This window comes from Lepisma saccharinum, chromosome 6, assembly GCF_977018435.1.
Source record: "Lepisma saccharinum chromosome 6, izLepSacc3.1, whole genome shotgun sequence".
In the NCBI taxonomy this organism is placed as follows: Eukaryota; Metazoa; Arthropoda; class Insecta; order Zygentoma; family Lepismatidae; genus Lepisma; species Lepisma saccharinum.
In genome coordinates this window covers 43,300,119-43,321,081 of record NC_139234.1, presented here as the reverse complement: position 1 = coordinate 43,321,081, position 20,963 = coordinate 43,300,119, and positions in this window count along the sequence as shown.

Sequence of the window (20,963 nt, the reverse complement as noted above, 5' to 3'; positions counted from 1 at the left end):
GCCACCGTCCCCTCCAAATACTGTCCTGGCCTCATGAAAGAAAAATATATATGTATTTATACGAAATATTAATTTGACTTGGCAGTTTCTTTTTTCGAAGAGGAATAAGATTTAAATTTAAATAGCTTATAAATTTACACTAGCAATTTTGAGTAAAGGTTTTGCGTAACCCTAAAAGTATCATACATTTAGAGACTGCAAGGTCAACTCTCGATATTTCAGATATATTAATAATTTTCATCACAACGTCTTGTAATAAATATTTGTTACTTCAATAACCTCCTCGCAAATGTTTCTCGCATAATAAAACATAGATGCCATACTATTGTCATTTTCTGTTTATTTTCCTGTAATGCTGACCTCCGTGGCGAAGTGGTTAGCACAACGCTTTACGATGCCAAGGGCCCCCAGGTTCGAATCTCTTTTCATCAATTTCATCATATCATCACGCATCCTCATCTTTGCGATTAGCCATATGTGACAGATTAGCGAAGTAAAACAAACTAAGTCCATCAATCAATAATTTTTTTAACTCTTTAATTTCTCTTTAGCATGCCACGTTTTTGTTAAAATTATATTACGATTTGTAAAATATGTCAAATTCATAAATTAATTTGTATAATATGGAATAAAGAAGAAATCCCTCAACAGTGGAAAGAATCCATAATTGTTCCTGTGTTTAAAAAAGGTGATAAAATGAACTGCAATAATTACCGTGGAATTTCTCTACTCTCAACAACATACAAAATATTGTCTAACATTCTTTTAACAAGACTAACACCATATGCTAATGAAATTATAGGTGATTATCAGTGTGGATTTAAACGTAACAGATCAACTACAGATCAAATTTTTCACATCAGACAGACACTTGAAAAAACTGGGAATATAATCAAAATGTCCATCAGCTATTCATTGATTTCAAAAAAGCATATGATTCGGTCAAAAGAGATAAATTATATAATATATTAGTAGAGTTTGGAATACCTAAGAAGCTTGTTAGTATGATAAAAATATGCACCAGTGAAACAGAAAGTAAAATTCGTGTGGGTATTAATGTGTCTGACAAATTTACAATTCATGATGGGTTAAAACAAGGAGATGCATTATCTCCATTGCTCTTTAATTTTGCCTTAGAATATGCTGTTAGGAAGGTAAAAGAAACTAACGAAGGACTAAAATTAAATGGTGTGACTAAGTTGTTAGCATATGCAGATGATGTAGACTTACTAGGGGATGATGTGATTACAATTAAGAATAATGCTAAAATATTTTTCAAAAATGCTAAAGAGATAGGTTTGGAAGTTAACAAAGAGAAAACTAAATATATGCTTACAGGCCGAAACCAAGTGTTAGGTAATAATCAAAATCTAATTATTGATAACAACTCGTTTGAACCAGTTTCCAAATTCAAATACTTAGGAGTAATATTAACAAATGAAAATTATATTAAAGAGGAAATAAAAAGTAGGCTTAATTCAGGAAATGCATGTTACTTCTCTCTTCATAAACTTTTGTCTTCTCGTTTAATATCTAAGAAACTAAAAGTTAAAATATACAAAACAGTAATTTTGCCTGTAGTATTATATGGATGTGAAACTTGGTCCCTTACATTGAAAGAGGAACATAAATTGAGAGTATTTGAAAATAAGATCCTTAGGAAAATCTTTGGACCTAAAAGGGATGAGGAGACAGGTGAGTGGAGAAGGTTACATAATTTAGAACTACATAATTTGTATTCATGTCCAGATATTATTAGAATAATGAAATCAAGAAGACTTAGGTGGGCAGGCCATGTGGCACGAATGGGAGAGGAAAGAGGAGTTTACAGGATTCTTGTTGGGAAACCTGATGGTAAGAGACCTGTAGGAAGGCCAAGACGAAGATGGAGGGACAACGTTGAGATGGACCTAAGGGAAATCGGTAGAGATGGAAAAGAGTATATAGAACTTGCTCAAGATAGGGAAAGATGGAAGGCCTGTGTTGCTGCAGCCATGAACCTTCGGGTTTAAGAAGGCTAGGGAGTTAGTTAGTTTGTAAAATGACGAAATCCTAAAAGAGAACACGCAACTTTCTTTGTAGCGTATCGGTCAGAAAGTTTCAGGAATATGGATTTTCAAAATACATTTTTTCACATGCACTTTGCCCCCTTTTAAAAGTAGCGCGTTTTCAATTATGTTACGAATCATTAAAAGGATGCCTCAATACCATCTTGGAGGATGACAATTAATATTTCCCCCCTCTTAGAAGTAATAATATACTTTCGCTCTCTAAATCTGCCATATAAATGCTAGGGGCCGTCTGCTTCAGCCGAGCTCACTCACTGCCTCTCCGGTGACGTCACGCGTTCGCGCAAGATCCGCAATCTTCGGAAGGCTTTACCTAATCTCTATCTTGGGTAGAAGTGCAGTTCTGGATAATAAACCTTTTCTTTTCTCGAGCAAGGCCTCATCTCCAGGAAGCTACCAACTCGGGGCAAGCCCCGGCACCTAGCGACCTGTTGAGTGAGATGAGTCAAGGCAAAATGAATAATAAACCTTTTCCTGCTCCCTCAAAAATAGGCAATAATTAGGCTGGAGAGTTCGATGAACTAACCGATCTCTAACTACGCACTGGTAATGATCAGGCTGGAAAGTTCGTACGATCTGATCAACCCGGTGTATATACGTTCGTGGGAGGGGGGGGGGGCTCCCGGTGAAGATGGCGAACCAATGGGGTGGCGTGTCTGCTGCATGCGCGCTTCTGGTTAACTATACTCCATGAGGCCTTAGATAGATCGCTTCGCGAGCTTGCAGCAGACGACAATATGGGGGTGCGTCTGCGATAACCAATCAGGTCCGCGAATGAGCGAGCCCGGTTGCCACAGTTAGCTCGCTGCACGCTTCTGGTGAGTGACCTCTGCCTCTTGCTACCTCGACCTGTTTGTTCGGCCGAGGAGCAGACGACACGTAGGGTTATCAGACGTCCGGATTTTACCGGACATGTCCTACATTTAAGCCTTATGTCCGGCGTCCGGGAGGAATTTGAAAAATATCATAAATGTCCTACATTTTGAGCGTCACATAATATTCATTAGGGAAATACGTAAGAGAAAAAAATTATGCAAGTTACAAGTCTGTGGACTGCGCTTCCAAACTCAATAGTGAAATTTATTTTGATTCAATCATTGCTTAAAAATAAAAGAAGATTGTCCTGTTTTTAAATAAACGGGAAAATAAAAGCAATTAATGAACAAATTTTTGGGTTTATACTGATGGAACAAGGTGTTTCCCATTCTTATTCAATATGTAATATAATTTGATTGTAAAGCAGGGGATATAAAGTTAATTAGGGTGTCTGCCAGTCAAGAAAGTCATGGAAGTCAAGAAAAAAGTAAAGAAATCTAGAAGTAGGTCAAGAAGTCAATAAAAAGGCAATAAATTATTCTTGAGGTCAAGAACTTTTGCTATAACAAATACTGATTGGTTGATTTAGTTTATTTTACTTAACTTTTTCTGTCCTTTTGACTAATCGCGAGGATGATGAAGGGTGTTAAGATAGGATGGATGATGGGACAATCACAAATATATAGAGAGACAAGCCCCACATAAGATTATACTGGCTGTGAGTCCAGACGCCAAAGCCTCGCTATTCTCCAAAAACAGTTCAGGATGCATTAATAGATAAAGCAGTCTTTCTTCTTAACAGTGACGTGCGGTGATGTCGACACTTGGGGTAGCAATCAGTGGCGTGCCCAAGGGAGGTTGGTGTGGGTCATAATCCCCCTCCCCCCTTTAGGGCCCAGTATTCCTAAAAATAGAACGTCAAAGAAAGGAAAGGATTGCAAAATGAGGAAGGACTACTGAAAAGAAGCACACGTTAATCCCACCCACTTTCGAAAATCCAAAACATGTTGATTTGACTGTTAAGCCATAGATCCCGGGTTCGAACCCCGATCTGGTCATCGGTGTTACTTGTGTTTGTCCCTTCATCAATTTTATCGTATCATCTTGACGATTAGCCAAAAGTGTATGAAAGCGAAGTAAAACAAACCAAATCAAACAATCAACCAATGATTTGATTTGATTTATTCTACTTAGAATCACTGACACATTTGGTTAATCGCGAAGATGATACAATACAATTAATGGAGAGAGAAACACAAATAACACCCATGCCGAGGTCGGGGTTCGAACCAAGAACTCCTGGTGATAACCACTCCCCGCAGTTGGTTGATTTGGTGTTTAACTCCGCTTTATGTACATAGAAGCTAATCGAGACTGGACCTACAGTTTAAAGTGGGATCCGAACCACCGAGTACCGATCCGGGGCCACTTGCACTCCTCCACGGAGGTCGGCCGGCAACAAGGATGAGTGGAAAGCTCTAACTATTCGGATACGTGGTTATCGGAAAAACAAACTGCGTATTTACTCAGTGGTACGTAAATTTCAATTGTATTTTTATATTTGTATATGATTAACGTTTTTCCAAGAAAATTGCATTCCTTGATTACCCTAATTTCTCCATCTCACGATCTCGTTACTGAAGGATCCGGGCTCGAGCCCTGGCCTGTGCATGAGTGTTCCTTTGTCACCACTCTTCATCCGTTTAATTTAATCAACGTTCATCGTCATGGCAGAATTTATAAAGTGATGGAAAAAAATAGAAATAATTTCCTCCCAGTGCATCCGCAGGGCACTGTGAAATCAGGAGTCCAGAGTTCTCTGTTTATGATTGTCCCTCGTAACTTCCATAAGCTTATTAGCTATTTATCACGATTAAATCTATACAAAAACGATGGGAGGTGGCAAAAATTCAATATATGAGAGGAGATAAACAGGTAACAAAACAAACTTTTTTCAACTTTCTTCACTGATATTCATTTGGCTTTTTGAGTTCTGGGATACATTTTTCATTCCAAATTATTTCATTATTAACTGCAGAGTACAACACATAGGAACAAGAATGCGCGCTCGTCACGGGTTCGAATCCCGGCCTGAATTGTTCTTTGTGAGGTCCCTTCATTAATTTCATTATATCATCACTCATCCTCATTTTCGCTATAACCAAATGTGGCAGAAAGGTGAAGTGAAATAAACCAAACCAAACCAACAACAACAATTAGAACGCGCGTTTTCTTGCCCAAATTTATACATCCGACTGTTTAGCTTGCCCATTTTTTTATTGGAGGCTAAATTATTAGTATATTTAAATAAAACACTACTAAAACGAGAGCGAGAAAGAGCGTTAGCAAATATTTGTTATTTAATCATTATATATTCCATATTTGAAAAAAGAGAAAAGAAACCATAACATTTTTGTCTGCACCTAATACAAGTACGTTCCCATTCATATACAAATAAAACTACATCCCATATTATACATACATATTGTACAACGTATAAAAGGTTGTGTAAGTACAGAGAACATAAGTACTGCACAAAATTTTCCCCTGAGTTCTTTAGAGGATTTACAAAGAAATCGAAGAGAAACCAATCCCCTATCTGTCCTATAGGAGATAGACTGGAGGACCTGAAACCACGGGCTTTCAACCATTGGAGCGGGGGGCGAGGGGGCAAGGGAGTTACAGGCAAAAATCTTCCCTTTGCCTTCGGGCGGTTGTCTATACCTGGATCTGGTAAGGCGGAAGAAGAGCCAGCTAGGGTATCCAGCCTTTCCAGCTGATCACATCGAGGGACGAGAAGCGCGTGGAAAGAAGTGTTGCATATGAACTGAGGCATCAAGACAATAAATATTGTGATTTGAAAATAATTAGAGACATGAGATTGGTTGATCTATCTGTGCTAGACTAGCTACTCATTAGTGCACGTCACTGCTTCTTAAATACAGCATCAGTTTTCATCTTAACTGGCTCCTTGGTAGGGGTGTTCATTAAATAAATATTTATTTTCTTAATTACTAATTTCCAACTTTACCTAAGTAGGGGTTGAATAAATAAATGTTGAGAAAAACAGGAAAAAGGTCAAGAAAAGTCCAGAAAAAGTCGAGAATTCTGGATGTGTTACTTTGGTAGACACCCTGTTATTGAACTAAAAACTACTCAAGATGAAACTTCTGGAACCATTTCAAATTACTGTAATTGCTGAATATTTGTTGGCCATTGCGGGCCTCCCCCATGGCGCAGTGGTAGCGTCATTGCCTTGTAATCGAGGGGTCCCGGGTTCGATACCCGGTGGAGGCACAAGTGGTTCGGATCCCACTTTAAACTGTAGGTCCAGTCCCAATTAGCCTTACTGTGCATAAAGTGGACTTAAAACAGCAACTCAAACCAAATTTGTTGGCCATTGCAGGTCATAATTCAAATGTTGAGAGAGTACTTTCATTACCATCAGCACAACAGACTCACGATAGAAATTAGTTCTTTCCTAAAGTCTGTAAAATGTTTGGTACTGGTCCCTATAATTTCAAGGAGTTTGACTGTCCACTCTAACATAAATATATTTTGACTAAACCGTAAATTTTGAGAAACATTGGCTCCTCTGAGAAGAATCACTTAAATCATGTAGTAAGAGGTGCATTGTTTATTATGATTGCAAGTTTTGAAATTTTATATTTAAAAATTCATTAAAAAGTCATTTTTTAGAACTAAAAATTGTCATTTCTTAGTTACTTTCTAACGTGTTCTATAGAAATATGAATTATTTATTGAGAATTTTTGTGTCCTACATTTTGACTTAATGTCCTACATTTTGGGACAGCATGTCCTACATTTCCCTTATAGCGATCTGGTAACCCTAACGACACGAGAGTATCGGCAATAGTGTGCGAGCGACGACTGCTGTTAGCCCGCGAAGCGCTCTTTCTAAAGCCTCCTGCAGTTTAACGCTAACCAAGCTGGGTCTAGTTCGAGCCCCGTGTCGCGATTGAGACTATAATTTTCTTCATGAATGGCTATTGCATCCTTGATGATGCGGTCCCAGTAGTTTGAAGTTTTGGCTATGATTTCTGTATTGTTGAAATCTGGTCTATGTCCCTCATTGATTGAATGTTCTGCTAGACCTGAATTTTCAGGATGGAAATACATGATGTTGCTTTGGAGTTCTTTACAGCGCTGTTCTATTGTCCTATTGGGGGAATGTCATAGCCATCAAATTGTATTACTAATATTTGTAAAATAAATTGTAAATTAAATCGAATTAAGTATACTCAACTATCATTTTAAGAATGCGATTATGAGAATCAATAGCATAATATACTCCTCACAAAAAGTTCGGAATATTGATAATTAGGCATTAGGTGATTGCCACAGCCTTGGAATGCAATAACACATGGTATCTGCCTGCTGCACGTTCTTGTGTTTTCGCCGACATATCACCTATTGCCTAATATAACAATATTCCAAACTTCTTGTGAGGAGTGTATCATAGCATGCAATAACTTAAATTTACAGGAAACAGCAAACTAACGCCTGGAAGCTTTTACAATATACGCTTATCTGTGGGTGACATAATCAATGAAACTATCCGTGAGTTCCTCGTACCCTACAGTTGGCACTTTCATTGAAGCTTCAAGTGTAACCTGACCCATCCTATTTCTTAATTTTGTCATCACTAGGGAGCAAAGTAGATGAAATGTCATCTCTTTTCTGACATCTCGGACACGATGCCCATTAGATACACACAATATTACACTTCGTCTAGAACACAAAAAAGGTAATTTTAAAGTGTATATTTTTGCATTTTTTCCAATTTTCAGGTTTTAGGTCATTTCCCCGATTTTTGGCATTTTTCAGTCATTTTTCGCAATATTCGGTGTATTGTTTCGTCATATTTTGTCACTTCTTTCATTTTGGTAATATTCTTGATTGAGTGTATACGACTTTTTTCATTAAATTGTTTTAAAATTATTCGGATGTTTCCATTGGAAATCCTGGATGCATATTTTAATTGACTGTGCATGTGATATCATTTGGTGCCTTTTTTTGAAAGAAAGATTGCATTTTGTTTAATTTCCTTTTCATTTCAATTTTTAACTAACAAATTTAATGGTCGTTTGTTTGCATTTTTTACGTCATTTTTCCTCATTTTTTAGGACATTCTATAGGTCATGTACCTATATTTTTTAGGTCATCAACTTCCGCTTCCTAGTCATCACCCTACTCATGGTGCTGAATGGCCCTTCTACGCCGGCAGTCAGTTATCAAAAACTGACGATAATTTAAATTAGCTCATTATTTTTACTTTTCATTGTAAAGGGAACCGAATCAGTGCTTATTATTACGAAAAATAAAGGAAAAAGTACGTTGTACGCAGTGGTGTAGTCTCAAATTTATCAGAGGGTATACGCTGAGTTTCATGAAACGTTAAGGGGAAACCACAATAATGTTTCATTTAACTTTGGGTTATGTTTTCATTAAATATATGAATGAAAACATTATTAATGTCTGCAAAAATAAAAATGGCATCGATAATACATACTGATGATTGGCATAAATGAGGCATATTACAACAGAGAAGGCATTTTTAAAATATGAAACTCGTATTTTTACCATTGCGTTTCAGCGTAAGACATACATTTGAATTTGAATCAAAAATTTTAGGTGCGTCAGCACTTAGGCTATTTTGCACTCGTCACACTATACGGGGCCCACGTTTCTGAGGATTAAAATATTCTTACATTGGTAAAAAGCTGAGGCTGTAAAAAGGCACTCAGCACATATAAAGAAAAATAACAGGACAACACACACACAGTCCTACGAAGATTAAACTGGCCGTAGGTCCAGACGCCACAGCCTCGTTAGTCTCCAAAATGCAGTCCAGGACGTACTACGTGTAAGTGAGGTTAACAATTGGGTGTACTACATGGAAGTACACCCCCGTAAGGGATACAGTACAGCATATTATTGTATATTATTTTCTTGTTGATATAATTGTAAGTTTGTATACTGTTATTAACTTTAATAATACTGATAATCACGTCAATTTTTGAAGAAAAAACTTGGGAGAAAATACTTTGAAGACATTGAGCAATATAGTCTTCTGGAGCTGTTTCAACCTCCAAAGTGGCTCCTTTGACATGTTACAACACTTGTCACGAACGTCTTGCACAAGCTCCTGAATTAGTTTTCCTTGCGCCGGGTGGTTTTGCAGCCATATTTTCATCTATTTCTGAGGCATAAACTGTTCAACCGATGGTTCTTACCAACACTATACAGGGTGTGTCATAAGTAATAGCACAAACTGACACAGTTGAAAATACATGATAATAGAAGCAAAAAAGTCTCAGTAAACATGGGTCCGCAAACGAGCCGTTTTCGAGATAATTGTGAATGTATGGTTACAAGCCGCCACTGAGTTCATTGATTGTAAACGTCGTCCTAGTTTGTAAAATGCTAATAATGTGTGCGAATGTGTGATTCGAAGCCTCCACTGATTGCATTTTGTAAACACCGAGTGCTTTACTCCTTGAGCGTTCCGAAGTTTGCTCTTTGTTTACAAAACAGAAGATTTCCGAGAGGTGGCGTTGTAATAAAAAATAAAAGGTAAAAAAGGTAAAGTGCTCCCCTGTGCTTAGCACCACGTCATGAAGGCGTATAGGGGGTGTGGGGGTAACGCCCCACACTTTCTTGATTCGATCGTGAGTGGGGGGTGATGTGATCAGCATCACGCCCCTGACCGCCTTTACCCCCCAGGGTTTCCCCCAGGTACCCATGTCATTCGACGCTGGGTGGGCGCCGGAGCCGCTTCCAACGTTAGAAAAGATCCAGGATTTGAACCGGCCGGGGATCGAACCCGGGACCTTTAGCATGGTAGTCAGACGCGTTACCGACTGAACCACCGCGGCCACTGATGTTATTAAAACAAACGAGCCGTTTTCGATATAATTGCGAATGTGTGGTTACAAGCCACCACTGACTTCATTGGTTGTAAACGTCGTCCTAGTTGGTAAAATGCTAATAATAGAGTAAGGAAGGTCATTGTAGATCTCATTGCTCTTATTGAACATTCTACTTACTTTAACAAACGTTAGTATGTTACATGCTGTAATCAAACAGGATGGATACAATCAGTACAGAGAATTGTACATGCTTGTGATCAATTCCGAAATGAACCTGGGGTGTTCGAAAGAACTCGAAACTCAATGCGGAATCGCGTACAGTATTGCATCCAGATGCAAGGACGACACTTTGAACACCTCCTTTAACAGGTACGAGTGTACAGTAATTGAAACATGTAACATACTAACGTTTGTTAAAGTAAGTAGAATGTTCAATAAAAGCAATGAGATCTACAATGGCTTTCCTTACTGTATTATTAGCATTTTACCAACTAGGACGACGTTTACAACCAATGAAGTCAGTGGCGGCTTGTAATCACACATTCGCAATTATATCGAAAACGGCTCGTTTGCGGACCCATGTTTACTGAGACTTTTTTGCTTCTATTATCGTTATGCTTACCATATTTTTTTGGGTCCAACCCAGGACATATTCGCGATCAACTCGTTACTGCTGAATGTTAGTTTTTTTACAAAAATACATTGAAATTACTTAAAAGCCTTAACATTTTATTGAAACATTAAACTATAAATTGTACAAGAGAAAATATTAACATTATTTTCTAAAATCAATCAATTAATTTTCAAATGTTTAATTGAATAATACATTTTCTGATGTATAGGAAGCCTCTCTGTTCTAGGTAGCATTATCTGTTAGTTGACTCATTTGTACTTTTCACTAGACATGACTTTTTTCAAAAATGGCTTGTTTGTTTTAATAACATCATAAAATTCACAACATGAAAGTTCTGAATTAATTTAACATTCAGCAGATGTTGAACAGTGGATACTAGAAGCCTACCTCTCTCTGCAGACCAAATATTTCCCATAATTGAAAATACTCTCTCAGCTGGAGCAGATGTTCCAGGCAAAGACATAGCAAACTCAACCATTTTAGAAATGTTGGTACATGAAATATCAGTCTTTTGAAACATCTTAAAAATTGCTTGCCACTTCTCTTCAATAGTATCTGCTACTTTTTCAGAAGTTGAACCGCAACCTACCTTTTGGTTCTGAATTACCTTGTTCAACAATGTACGTTCATCAAATATGTCATCAATATTTATGACATTTTTTACAATTGAATTAAGAACTTGTGCACTCTCTTGTAAATCAGGCCAGGCAATTTCAGTTTGTAAATTTATCCACTGAAACTTGCTAACTTTATCAAAACTGTTTCTCCCCAACTCTAAGTATTGGATACTAGAATTATGACAATTGCCTACGCTTGAGAAGAATTTTTGTTCCTGAACATAATTATTTTCTTTCAGAGTGCAGGCAACAAACTAAGGAACCTTGTGCTGCTATGAGATAATACTTTTTTGTAATCTGTTTCCACAAATTCACAGAACTGTTTAAGTTTTGTTACTCTTACTGTATATATGTGAAAATATTTAAAAAAAATATACAACAATAACTTCTATGTCAAGGGGTAGAGAATCACATGCTGTTTGTACTGCATTGTGTACAATATGGGCTGAACAACCAATTCTTAATATAGGCCTATCTAAATCACTCTGAACTTTTCTAAACACATTTTCTTCCCCCTTTCTCTTCACACCACCAAAATTACTGTTAGTGTTATCAGCAGTACAACAAACCAACTTTTCTTCAAGTTCGTATTTTTTCACACACTGTAAAAGATACTGAGTAAAAATTTGAGTAGTTTTGCCTGACACTTCATCGAAATGTAAAAGTTTAACTTGAATTCCCTCCTCTATGCTGAAATATCTTATAACAATTGGAACAAGTTTTACTTCACTTCTGTTTGAACTATCCATCGATACTGTAACATAATTAATGTTTTCAAAAGATCGCAACACATTATCGAAAATGAATGGCGAAATAACATTAACAATTATTGGCTCGGTTTTGGTTCTAGTAGATGAAAATGTTGGGTCATAACTTTTTAACCATTTGTCTTCAATATCACCTCTTCCTTTATCTGCAATAGAAAATACTCCATTACAGAGTGTACATTGCACACGTTCACTGTCACTGTCGTTACACAGTTTCAAGAATTTGTATTCCTGCTGCAGGTTAACGTTAAATACACACTATCTTTTGCCCATTGCCAAATGTAAATAGTTATAATTATCAAAAACGGGTAGACGAGTTACTTCACACGCTTGCAAGACCACCAACACGTTCACAGAAGTACGGAAATGGAACCGCTTGGAATCGATATCTCGAAGGAAGAAAATGTATAATCGATCCTTATAACCTATCGATCCTTATAATCAAATCGATCCTTATAATCGATCGATCCTTATAATCGATCGATCCTTGCCGGCCATAAATTCTGATCGTGAATATTCAATATCGGTAGCTATTTTTATGTTCAGATTCTCAAAACCCAGGACATTTTGTAAACCCGAACATCACCCCGGACAGCACTAACAGAACTGTCCGGGCTAATCCCGGACGTATGGTAAGCCTAGACAAGGATTCGAACCCGGAAACGTTAGTGGCGCGTCCGAAAGTCGATCACTTAATGTACTCAGGCATCGAGCCGGCAGATGGACATGAAGAGAGATAGAGAATGAGAAGCGAAGAGATTAAGAGATTAAGAGGACAAAACAGTGAAAGAAAGAAAGTAAGAAGAATTTCTCCGTGAGACGACAAGAAAAAAGAACGCATTTCCCAAACCTGCTACCTGACATCAAAGAAAGAAACGCCGAGTTTCTGTTTACCTGCTTCTGATTGGTCGCCGATCAATCACTCTCGCCGTTCGGCGCTGGCGGTGTTGTCCTTTCCACTGCACCTGCAAAGTTCTTACAAAAAGAAGGTCGCGCAGGGAACAAACTAGCAAACAAGCGAAAAGACGAAACTAAAGAAAATCCAGACTGAAGTACTTTTGAAGTTCCTTCCAGTTGAGAACAGCGGAGGGAAAGAAACGCTCGGTTGGCTGTGCCGAGCGGCGTAGAAATAATAAGATACAAATTTGTCCTCTTCAGTCCTCAATTTTCACTGAAAGAATCCAGTGGAACGCTAAATTTAGTTCTCGTTAAAACAGAGTAGTTTCTTCTGAAAACTACAGTTGCAAAATACCCATCGCTGGCTCATGCTCACGCGAGCTAGTTTATATATATATGCATAGTATATACAAAGGGAAATGTGAGGGAGGGATTCGCATATTCGAGAGATGGAGCATGCTCCAATGTCTCGAGATATCTTTCAAACATGGCTGTATTAGATCCAGGTATTGTATCGATTTGTAGTAAAAATCACAGTTAGGCTCAATTCTTACCACCGGCCAAAGAAATGTCACCTGAGGACGAGAGATGTGGGGCTCTCTCGAAACGTAGTGCTAGAATAGGTATAGTTTAGAGCAACATTACATGCTAACATTCAGAAATATAATGAAAAAGATGTTGGGAGCGACATAAAGATATAACCTGGGTTCGAACCTTGGACAACTGCCTTCGTAGAACCTTGCGCTGGTCCATCTAATAATGTTGGTTCTAATCATTAATGGAGAGATAAAATACCCAAATGTGCCTCCCCGCCGTTCCTTGTCAACAATCTCAGTAACAATACAGGTATCCAAAAATAAGATTTTGCGATTTTACATAAACTCATCATAAATTGTCCTGAGCAGACTTTTTGCCTCTTTGTGATAGATTAACAATTGATAGGTATTGCAATAATTTGTGAATTAGGGAATTTTAGGACATAGTAAATGATACTTTAACGTGCTGTAAAATATAGCTTCATATGCTCGCCTGTTTACAAGAACGAGATTGTAGGAAGTTTGTAATATGTACATTACTCATATTACTTATCACTTATTATCTCGTTACTTATATTATATCTAATCAACGAACTAGGGACATGTAAATTTTTCTCTACTACCTATAATGCAAATCGCGTTTTCATATTAAACAAAACTATAGCTTGTTATTTTTCTGTTTGAGAAGTCATAATCGTGTGTTCTCTGGTTTTCGTTTTGCTTTTATAAACAATATAATTGTACTTTGCCCTCTATTGTTGTTCTGCTATATTATACTATTTACTTTATGGTCTTATGTGATGTTAAATGATTTTTATATATATTGTGCGTGTTTATTAAAGTTTATGCATTATACCGGCTATCCACAAATGAAGTATACAACTTCGGAGTATAATCGAAATAAAACTACAAGAAAAAAATGAAGAAATTATATTTCTATTATGTTTGCCAACTGTGGATGTTTCACATAACATGGTCAGTAGAACTCCACATGCGTTCTGTTGGTTGACACATGTTTAGGTAAGTCATTTCCGCAAAGGTTTGCCACTGGTCGTACACTTTAAAACCATTCCAGTCTTTATCATAACTGCTGACCAATGTTCTTTCGCGTTGGCGGCTGTCTATTGTACACTTCTGTTCACAAAAAGTGGCACACTCGTTTGAGTTGGTCCAGCTTCGTGGCCGGAACTACAGCCGAAGTAAGTGTTAGGAAAGCAGCAGTGTTGCTTACTATCAATCAATTAACCATGTAGGGAATTTTGTGTGTCTCAGACTCAAAGAGAGGCCTAAAGGAAAGATTGCAGCGTAAATATTAATTAACTGGATTTTCCACGTTTACAATGTAAATGTGAAAAATTTCTGAAATTTATTTGAAAAAGAAACGCGTTTTTTATATTCGTGACGAAGTAGTTATCACAATTCGTTAGAATGCGAGGGCCCCGGGTTCGAATTTCGCCTGAGCTTGGGCATTCTTCATCGTCGCGAGTAGCCGAATATGGAAGAAAAGCAACACTAAATAACGAAAAGGAAAAAACGCAATAAGAATAAGCGAGACAGAAATAGTGCTGTTGCAATTCCTGAAAATGATGCAAGAAAAACTCTTTCGGAAATAGTGTTATCCTAGTCCAGGAGAAAGCTTGAAGAATAAATAAACCCCTTCCCCATACACTTTGCCAAACAGAATCGCAAAGTTGGCACTGAATATGCGATGGGAAAAATAATAGAAATCCTAAAGGAAGAAGAGTTTATGTTACAGCCAGGGGGGCACATGAGAGGAGGTACCCCTCTCCACATCAGTCATCCAGGCTATTAAAAATAAGTCAATGGTAGTCCTCTCATTTAACTTTAACAGAAAATTGAATTTTTGTAAAATAAAAATTGTCGGGATTTGCTTGTTTTACAAGTGCACGTTGGTTTCGTAATGGAGCACAAAAATAGAATTGTGACTACTACTCGTTCAGAGAACGTGATTGTTACTCGAGACTACTTGAAATTGAGATTTTTTAGTTGCTGCTAAGCCTCGATATTTAAAACAAGTGCTAAAATTGAAAATTCTTGTGTGATAAAACACACCGTTAATATTCTCAAAAAGAAAACCCCTGAAATTAAATGAGTAAGTTGTGAGGAACATCAGCAGATGTATTTAAGATGTTCCGTCATTCACGTGTCACTCTCCTTGTTTTATACATAGATAGATATTTACAAGTGACCCACTCGAAGAATGTTCGCACCTTAAGAGTATGAACATTAAGAGAATGAAAGCCTGGTCCAAATTGTAATGTCAAGACGTGCGCAGATTGTAGATATTATTATCAGAAACAAGGCGAGGACGCTACCACTGCGCCATCGGGGAGACCCAAGTTTAGATAGATTATGTGTTACTAAGTGTTAGGTTTTCCATTCTCAGTATTGGTTTGATTCTAGTAGTGGGATTGGTGCTATAACCAGGACAAGAAAGGAAGAGCTCCCCTCAAGCAGATTTGTTTACACTTAAAACAGGCTCAACATGCCCATATGAGCTTTTTGCTCAAGTGTAGAACCTTGCCTAATCCAAGATTTTTGTAAAAAAGCCCTCATGGACTCCATGAGAAAGGAAGAGCCCTCTCGGATTGATGTGCCTATACTTACAAAAGGTACTTCTGTGAGATTGTTGTCCATAAACTTGTCAAAAATATGCCCCTCTTGATATTTTTTTTGGCTACACATAAAAATAGGCCACACACACATACACACACACATACACACACATATTTACTTCTTGTTTAAGTTCAATTGGATACCAGGTTCAAATTGTATATTAAAACAATGCAATTCTTCTAGAATTGCTCTGTGACCCTCTCATTTCTTACATCATAAACATATGATTTTTCTCCTATGAGAATAACACTACATATGGTGTCATCGGGTAAAGCCTCGTGGAATTCACAGATAATTTTAATATTTGTTCTGTCATTCACTACAACCTGTTTTCTTTTTGAAGTATTAATTACAAACATGGGTCTCTGTGCTTTGAATTCATCTGGTGTGTAATACATGTCTGTATTGCCAGTAGTGACTCTCTTGAAAGCCGAAAAGGCCTCATATAATTTGAGGAAATCATCCTTGGACATGTCTAAATTATAATTTTCTCTAGGAAATACCTCATTTCTGCCATTTTTAAGATATATGTTCTTGATGTTGCAGTTATCAAATTTGCTTGAATTTTTTTCCTGATTGTTGTGTCTTCCAGTCTGAAACAGTACCACTACAAAATCAGGCATGTCATATTGTATGCTTGAGAATGAATTTGTGGCATCAAACTCATAATATGTGCCAGTTGCAGGCTTCTGTACGCATTGATATGTATAAAATTGCAGAGGAATTTGTGGATTTTTTAGAATATCTGCTTTGTATTTAAGACCATAGCTGGCCTCATACTCAACAACAGGGATTCTTAGCTCCATAGTCTGAATAATGCATTTGCCTGCATCAGGTAGGGTATTAGGCAGAGCTTCTCCTGTAGGGTTTATTGCACTGTACCTCATCAAGGCATTATTATCATTTGCAGCTCTTCTAAATGTAATTCTTAACCCACCCTTCCACATAATTTCTTTGAAATCTGAGAAGAATCCTGGCAACAGGCGCATCGGGAACAGAACAGTGTGGTTTTTAGATAATATCTTATCACCAGCCTCGAATCCTCCTATTTTGTAGTAAGAAGCCTCGGTTTTGGATAATTTTAATGTGGCCAAAGCTGTGGAGGTAATGCCGGGATAATCTACTCTGTTTATAACAACACCATGCTTTCTGATCTCAATTTCAGAGAATAGATGCGGCACAAAATTGTCTACAAGTCTTATATTTGAATTTGCCGGATAATCTGTACCATCGAGCTTTACAACATCAAATTTGATGTATAAATCTGCTCTGTGGGGGTGTATAAATCCATCCCCTACATCAAGATCAACCTCAATCTGTGTGTTGGGTTGATTTAAATTTGCAAATGTCCTCCTGTTTGGAGGGAATGATTGTAGCTCATAACTCTCAATATTTTCCATTTTTTTCTTGTATGTATTTTTATTTAAATCTTAATCTCTATGATTGCAGTTGTTGTGGCTCCAGCAAAATCAACTAATTCTTCTTTTTCATTAGTAACCATCAATTCAATATAATCTATTCTATTATGGCACACAGGAAAATATAATGTTGGTGATGGATTGTAGATGATGGGCTCCATAAATTCAGAATTAGGTTTGAATGTTGCAATAATGCCTGTTTGTTTGTGAGTGCCTATGCCATTTGATTTGGTGATCATACCCTCAGCCACATTACAGTGAATATTCAGAGTCTCTATGGCTAAGAATTTAGGTATATTCATAGCAGTGTGTTTGATGCCCGGTTCAAGTTTTGTGTTGTTCTCAAAGCCTAACAGCTCTCCTATAGTACCCAAATCCACTGTTTCTGTGGCAGATACAATCTCTACTCTGTGAGTGACAGAATTTTGACTTAACACTACACCTCTGGGTAATTGAGCATTTAGAGTGGATAGATTATATTGCCCTGGAGTAATAACAATTTCTTGATCCCCTACTGCAATTTTGTTGTTATGGTGTGTAATATTAGGGATCAGGTACATGCCGTAAAATGCCCTGAGAGCTATTGTTTTGGGATATACTATGTCATCATGTAATTTGAGTTTCAATATTGAATTTTGGCTGGTGAGATGGAATACCCCCATGATGTTTCAGATACCACAAGGCTTTTTGAAAATTTTCAATTGATGGTTTATTTATTTGAGACATATATCTAAGAACAGATAAACACAAATGTCCGCAATTAACATCTTTGAAGTTTTGAACACGGGAATTATTGTAATACAAATTAGCTGAATTTAGATATTTTACTAAATTTTCAGGTGGAACACCTCCAAATGAATCAAACACAAATGCCTCATTTTTTAAATATTTAAGATAACAGATCCAGTGAGTGCCCTGATTTTTGTACTTATCCAAATTAACAATGCCACACTCTTTGTTGAGTGGTTGTTCTGGCAAAGAATCAGACATGTACACACCTCTAAAATGTTTGATGCCCAGTGGCTTGATTAAAGTTTCAATATCTTGGTTTGTAAGCGGCTCTTGTTTTTTTTAAACTTATTCATGGCTCTCTTAACACCTTTGCCTTGTTTCTCCATTGCCAGGTTATGGCGCCTCTGCTCATCTAATTCTGCTAGACATTTGTAATTTCTAATTGAAGACTGGCATTGAGTGTTGTTTGTAAAGCTTGTAAATCACTTCTTAATTTCTTGACTCTGACATCAAGCATCAAAATCTCATCACTGTGATCTTCATGTCTTGTATGGCCAAAAATATCATTAGGCATTTTGTTTAGTGGTTATTTATTATTGAATATCTAATTCTTAATTCTATAAAAAAGGGTATAAGCTTGTCATAGGATCCAGGGACCTCAATATATAAGCAGTCACCAGCAGAAACAGTATAAACAGTGCCAGAAATCATGTTTGAGTGCTTCATTCTGTAAATATTTCTCCCTACTGAAATTTTAACATCACCCTCAGGAGTTGTAATAAATTGCAATTGCCCACCTACAGGTAATTGGTAATGATTTAAATTATTGTTAAATATGTACAATATTTTGCCTGTTTCATCATCAATATCTGTAAATATGCTGTTCAGATGAATAATTAAGAAACCACTCAGTTTAGACAGCATATCAGAAGAGGGTTGTGGTGTTGGCAGCTCCATAATAGCCCGTTTTTTGAACCCAAATAAGTTCATAGGCATGTTTATTTATTTCAAATCATGCTCTGCGATTGGGCATTGATTGCCATTTTTCAAATCACAATGACCCCATGGTAGAGTATGTATGCCACATGATAAAATGCATCTCTTATCATCATGTGGGTCCAGAGCCACTTTTCTTACAATATTGCTAGTCAATAAGTGATCCACACTCTAAATTCTGGATTCTGATGTTCTGATTAAATTCTGGGATTTGAGGCAATTTTTGTAATCTTCAAATTGGAGCTCTTTTTCAACAGTTACTCTGCCAATGCCCTTGGCCTTTTTGACAACAGCATCACATGTTTTAAAACTGTACATCTTGGCACTTAACCCAGCAAATTCCACAATAACATCACCAAGTGTCTCATCTTTTAACTTGCCGGGCACCTTTTTGTTGTGGGGTTGAATATTCAAATGGTCTGGCAATTCACTGGTATCAAAATATTGAAACAATTCAGGCTGTGACATATCTTGATAAACATCTTCTGTTTGAATATCAAGAATAAAACTATCCGTGTCCATGTACATCAGTTTTACATTATCACCATAAAAAGGCTTCAACACATCATAATACAATGTTAACATATGTAATTTGGACAATTCCAATATTGCAGCCCCTACATAAATAGGTTTATCAAACTTAATCCTTGTTTTTTTCATGTTGAAAAGTGCCATATTTTCATCATAAATTCTTCTGTAATTGAAATTAGGCTTTGCAATCAATTTTTTGCTCTGGCTGGGGTCCGTAATTATTTTAACATCGGTATGTTTTGCCATATACAGAATTGACCATCAATTTAAACAAGGTCTTATCAAATTCGCTCTTTGCAGATGTTCGAAGCTCCGTGTTTGTATCAATATATGGCTTCAACCATTTTGAGTGCCTGAATCTCAAAACTTTTCCAAGTTTGGTCACTTGAACACCATGTTTCATCAGGAACTGGAGGTTCTTGTAATATGTGACATAACCTTGTTTTGGCTCCAGAGTCATCATGAGCTTCTTCTGTTTAGAGCCAGGTGAGCACTGAACCTCAGGAATTGGGGGCAGATCAGAAAATTTGTTATGTAAATCATCAGGAATTGTCAGATCAACCTCTAAGAACAGGCCATGTTCTCTGTCATCATAGTTCTGAAGATCCTCAATATTGAAATCTTCAACCCATTCAAGCCCTGCATATGGCAGTTTTTGCATCATGGCGTGACCATAGAGGCTGTTGGCATCTACATACACTATATAATTTGATGGCCGTGCTGGATCATAATCGGGCATATATTTGTTATTTGCTCTGGCATATCTCTGAGAACATTGCACCATACCTCCTTTTATATTTTCCTCCATAAACAGATACATATCTTGATTCTGGATCAGATCCAATTGCTTTTTGGTATTTAAAAACATTGCATCCCATGCTAGGCCCGGGGCACTGAAAAAATACACTGGGTCCAGTCCATAATTTTGCATAGAAGATTTTCTGAATGCCTGCAATATATCAGCTAAGAGGGTCACATCAAGTTTCAAATATGCCATGTGATAATCACCAAATGTCCGGCATTTTAAATTGTTCCACACCAATTGGGCATGGTGATAATCTTCATCAGTGATTCCAGAACCTCTGATTTTGCTGTAAAACTCATGTTGTGGTGGCAGGGAACACTCATCAAATTTAGAAAAATCTGTAACATAATCATATGGATATTCACCCTTCCGCCTAATTAATTTCAGGTCCTGATTTGGAAACAAGGCACGTGTGATTTTGAATTGATCATCAGATAATTGAGTGGCCAGTGTAGCCAGGCTAGCAGATAAAATTCTGTAAGAATCAAGAAATCTTATGTGAATAGGAACACCATTAACTTTAATTATTTTGCTAATAGATATATATTTCTCATCATTTTCAGCTAAAATATTTAAATTCTGCTTGTCAAACCCCTCATATCTGATCAAATGATG